Source organism: Ceratotherium simum, chromosome 1 (assembly GCF_057802395.1).
Source record: "Ceratotherium simum simum isolate JZ-2026a chromosome 1, ASM5780239v1, whole genome shotgun sequence".
In the NCBI taxonomy this organism is placed as follows: Eukaryota; Metazoa; Chordata; class Mammalia; order Perissodactyla; family Rhinocerotidae; genus Ceratotherium; species Ceratotherium simum.
In genome coordinates, this window is record NC_141900.1 from 78,441,694 (window position 1) to 78,447,693 (window position 6,000).

Below are 6,000 nucleotides of genomic sequence, written 5' to 3' on the forward strand. Positions count from 1 at the left end.
CTAGAATGTAGATTTAGGATAACAGATAGAAATATACAAAGATTAATAATTTGCAGAATAGAGAGATTTCTTAATTGTACCTAAACTATCTGTAGATAAATTTTCCACAATAGAATTACCAGTTGTCTTCTTTAATTTTCTTATTTATTTACTATCTACATTGGCATTTGCACAAGTCTTTAATTGATATCAGAATCATAATAGTCATCATTTTATTTATTTATTCATTTTCCGAGGAAGCCCACAAACAAGAAGAAACTAAGGATGGCATTTCTGACTAAATATCCTATGCATTTTTATATATATACATTACGTATTACCTATACATTGTTTTATAATAATAAATTAACCAGTTGATTTAATTGGTTCAGTTAAACATTTATTCAAACTGGTTATTTGACATTATTTAGTAGGACATACATGATCATGGACTTTATTCTTCATCTTTTAATAAATTATATTAAATATTTGAGGAAAATAGTTTTTCTTAGTCTTGTTCTTCAAGAGCAGAGACTTGAAAAGGATAACAGGATGAAGATGTTGGATCTATAACAGATCCTTTTATGAATAGGATTTATAGCTATTCACCAGATTTGTGGAGAATGGTGACATCTGTTGAGTTTTCTGAATTAACATGTGGCAGAGACTTCTGGTTATCAATATCTGTCCTCTCCTTCTTCATTACAAATACTGCCCTGATTTTTAGCTGGGCATGTGACCACATGGAATAAAGACTACATCTTTCAGCCTTCCTTGTGGTTAGATGTGACCAAGAGATGAATTTCTGGCCAATGGGATGTAAGCAGAAGTCTTGAGTGTGCATTTTATAAGAAATTTCCTGGGCCAGCCTCGTGGCTTAGCAGTTAAGTGTGCGCGCTCTGCTACTGGCAGCCCAGGTTCAGATCCCTGGCTCGCACCAACGCACTGCTTCTCCAGCCATGCTGAGGCAGCGTCCCACATACAGCAACTGGAGGGATGTGCAACTATGACATACAACTATCTACTGGGGCTTTGGGGAGAAAAAGGGAAGAGGATTGGCAATAGATGTTAGCTTAGGGCCGGTCTTCCTCAGCAAAAAGAGGAGGATTGGCATGGATGTTAGCTCAGGGCTGATCTTCCTCACAAAAAAAGAAAAAAAAAAGACATTTCCCTTATAGGCAGAGGCAGGTCCATTTCCGTTCCTCCTCACTGTTGGTTGGAATGTATACCTGATGACTAACACCTTCAACAGTTATCTTGAAATGCGAGGTGACCTTGAGAAGGGGAGCCTACATGTTACTGAATATCAAGATAGAATGTGTCAAGATCCCTTATATCATGGGACTCTTAATAGCCCTTCGCTTCTTAATTGTGGACTTTCTAGTGAAAAAGAAATTCATTCTTATCTTATATAAGGTAGTGGTTTTTTTTAGTTTTTTTTTACTTGCATTCCAAACTAATTATACTTAAACAATGCTTATATAAAAAAGCATTTTTGACATAACATGGCAGTATTATTATATAATATGTTTAAGTTGATTTTCATAGTAGCATTTCATAAATATAAGCTCATTGGGGGTAAATGTCAAATATTTGAAAGTTTATTTTGAAGCTCTATTGTCCTTGATTTAATGATGAGCTTGTTTTCTTGAGAGTTGTTAAGAGATATTGATTTTGTATTGCTACATTAATCATTTTAATGAAATTCAGAGTTTTGTTTCCGTATTAGCCACCATGCAAACTAAGGCACATTTACAAGATTTTAATTAGTCTTCTATTAAAAAACAAAAATCATCAACAGAGAGAATTGTTTGGTTTTTTTCTTCTTTTGAAAAACTTATTTCTTAATACTTTATAGAACAAATCAAAAATTATTTCTTATAATTGAAAGATCACTTTTTCTATTATGAATACCATGTCCTTTGCTGATATGTACAGTTTTACATTCTATTAGAAAGCTGAGGGGCTTTTTTGTTTTTGTTTTTTGTGAGGAAGATCAACCCTGAGCTAACATCTGTTGCCAATCCTCCTCTTTTTGCTGAGGAAGACTGGCCCTGGGCTAACATCCGTGCCCATCTTCCTCCATTTTATATGGGACGCTGCCACAGCATGGCCTGACAAGCGGTGCGTCAGTGGTCGCCTGGGATCCGAGCCGGTGAACCCCGGGCCGCTGCAGCGGAGCGTGCGCACTTAACCACTACACCACCAGGCTGGCCCCTGAGGGTTGTTATTTTTTTAATCAATTATAGTAAACTTCTGTTATTTGGGGTTCTGAGTTTTCTGATCAGAAATAAGTATTTAACGTTGTCTTAATCTCTAAACAAGAACTCTATTATTTTTTTATAACATCCAAAGTGAACTGATAGATTTTGAAGGTTTCATACTCAAAGGAGTTTGCTATAAAGGTGGTTTCAAGGAAGTGGCTGTGGATATAATTTTCCCGTTCATTCTGCCTGCTGGCTGCAACACACTACTTATTCACAGTAAGGTGGAAAGAAAGTAGTGTTTTAAAAATTAAATTATATCTTCCAAAATGATAGCTCTAGCAATCCTTTTCTAATGGTCCTTTGCTAATGGTCTAAAAGGAAGCCAAGGTGATGGATGTTAGCTAGACTTACTGTGGTGATCATTTCACAATGTATACAAATATCGAATCATTATGTTGAAACTAATATAGTGTTATATGTCAATTATACCCCGGTAAAAAATAAATTAAAAATAAATAAATAAAAGGAAGGCAAAGTAAAAATTAATGTGAAAAAACACAAATGCCTCAAGTTTCAAAAATGCCTCTTATAATTGTTTCCAAGTTTCTGTAAGTTACTTTAAATATTGGTCTGAACAATATGTAAAATCATTGTTCCGAACCATAGGAAGCCTCTTCTGCCACAGAAATTATATATCTTTCCTGCCAACTTTGTGGCATCTGCCAATGTTATTACTGAAGGAAAATTGATGAATCCACTTTACCCTCCTCCAAATACATACTATTGGGTTGGAAGTTACCTTCTATGATATTTTTTCCTTCAGTAGTCTCTTTTAAAGAAAGGAGTAAACAGGCTATGCTTTGCCCCCAGCCCCACTGTCTCCACAGACTGCTACTGATTAAATAGTAGATAAAATATTGGATACTGATAAGGTACTAGACACTAATAAAATATTAGAAACAAAACATATTTGTGAATATGCATGTGACATAAACTGGCAAAAGATGAAAGAGATACTTCTGCCAAGAAGTTTTCAAATCAGCATAAGGACTGCATCAATTAAAATTTCTATTTTACTTGTAATTATATTTATAATGTTAAAATATTATGGTAACTGTCACAGCCAAGAAGAGTCTAAGGGAAAATGACTACTAAATATAATGTGGTATCCTAAATGGGATCCTGGAACAGAAAAGGAACATTAGGTAAAAACTAAGGAAATCTGAATAAATTGTGGGCTTTAGTTAATAACAGATCAATATTACTTCATTAGTTATAAAAATGTGCCACACTAGTGTAAGATGTGAATAATTGGGGAAGTTGAGCATGGGGTATATGGGAACTCTCTATACTCTGCAGTTTTTCTATAAACTTAAAAGAGTTCTAAAATGAAAAGTGCATTTTTAAAAATACATTAAAATATGATGTTATCCAGAGATACGTATTCAATAATAATCTCTTATCCAGGGTTGGAATTGTCGCTTCAGTTTACAAGTCTCACAAAGGTCAAACTTTTTACTTCTTTTGCCAACACACTAGAGGAGTCACATAACTTGTTAACAGTCAAATGGCATCTTAATTTTTTCGATATTATTTATTGACATTTATTATGTTTGTGCATGGAATGGCAGTGAGCCCTAACATATTAATAAGTTGCTGCAATGGCATTCATTTTGTTGTTTACTTCAGTGCAACATAAAACAATCCAGTTTCAAAAATATTGGCTAACTTCGGGTCATGTACTTAAAATGGGTTTTACTTATAATTAAGAAAATAATTCCCACAATTCCTTCAATAAGGTATACAATACCTAGGATTCAATGTCTTAACACCATCTAGGGTAAGCTTTGGTTCTTTCTTCCAGCCAAACACTTGCCAGATAGCAGGAGCTATGAGACAGCTGTTGTGGTGAAAAGATCCTCTCTCCTACATTGGACCATCTAGTCATGAAACCCTACAAGAAACCAGTCCCTTTCTCCCTATCGTTTTTGAGCTTTAGTATTTGAAGTTTAACATTTCTGCTTTCCTGCGTGGCAGAATCTAGTACATGCATCACTAGCACTAATGTTCAGGCTAAGAGGCCTTGAGTCTTTCCTAACCTCAAAGACCCTCTTGTCTGAAATAGGTTGATGGTAGCATATGAAATGCAGCATATTCTAGCTATCAGAGACAGCCAGATAATGTTCTAAGTACTCTACGTGTATTAAAGTTCATGTTTAACAAACTCTTTGTGGTTGGCACTATTATTAACTTAATTTTAGAGAAGAGGAGACAGTCCAGAAATTTTAATTCACTTGCCCAAGATCACCAACTATTAAGTATTAGAACCAGGTTTTGAACCCAGGCAGCCTGGATCCAAATTCTCATCACACACTTCCTCCCAGAATCTTGTCAGTGCATGAAAATATTGAGGAAATGTTTTGGGAACTTAAATTCAAACCCAACCTTAGCTAAAAGTCCTCCTCAATTTATTCATTAATAAATGTATAAAATTAAATTACATGCCAGTTTCGCAAAGATTGATTAGGGGTAGGTGACTATTTGACATCATATCTTTTAACAACCCTCCATGAATTTCGAAAATTCTTTACCTAATGAGCACTAAATTCTTTCCCACATTCAAAATTATTTGACAACTGTAGCTTTGAATATATTGATTTCTAGAACATTTTAAGATTCTTGGCATACCTTTCATAATCACAAATTTCGTCATTCTTACCAGTTTTCCCTTCTACTTCAGCCTCTGCCCCATATCAGTTCTCCCCACAGCAGCCAGTGAGTCATTGAAAGCCTAAATCACTCCTCTACCCAAACCTTCCAATGGCTTCCCATTTTCAGAGAAAAACCTGAATCCTAATATGCTTTGTAACACCTCACATGATTCAACACCAGCTCCCATCACTCACAAACACACACACATACACACTTCTCAGAGCTTCTTTCTGACTACTGACTCCTTGCACACTTGTTACTGACCACACTAGTCTCCTTACTATTTCTTGACCATGTCAAGAACACTTCAACTCAGGACACTATAGTTCCTCTCTCTGGAGCGTTTTTTTCACCTGGGGAGCTCTCTGGTTCATTCTCACTCTCTTCACATCTCTTCTCAAAAAACTGCCTTATCAAGGAGACCTTCCCAAATCTTCCCTCACCTACTCATGCAGACCCTTGTTACCATGGTTTATTTTTCCCCAAAGGACTTATCACCATCTAAAATTATTATACACTTAATAGTTTATTTGATTTTTATTTGTCCTGTCCCCCAAGTACGTGATCTTCTTGAGGGCAGAGACTAGTTTTGTTTACTGGATATCTCTAGCACCTGGTCCATCATAGGCATTCAATAGGTATTTGTTGAGTGAATAAATGAATGAATGGATCTAAAAAGTGCTGTATAACATATGCAGTATGTAGTGGGATACACTCATCAGTAATATTTCTTACCTTCCTTAAGTGATTCATACATCCCAAGAATGATTTGTACATTATTTGAATACAGTAAATTATGACTATCACATTTTCTGCACAGCGAAGACATATGGCTTTAAATTCTGATAGTGTCATTTTTATAGCAGTGGGACTATGTGTGAGTTTTTTTGACCTTTTTGAAATTGTGTTCTCAACTGTAATATGGGGATAACAACACCTATCTTGCAGAGTTCAGTGAGGAGATAATACCTAGAAGATATTACATTAGTGTTATGTGGAAATGTCAGGCTAATATACAACTGTTCGTCATTGAGAGCATTTCTGCCACTAACAGAATAGGATCCCAGACCAGCCCATTTTTATTATATGATAAAAGCCCCAC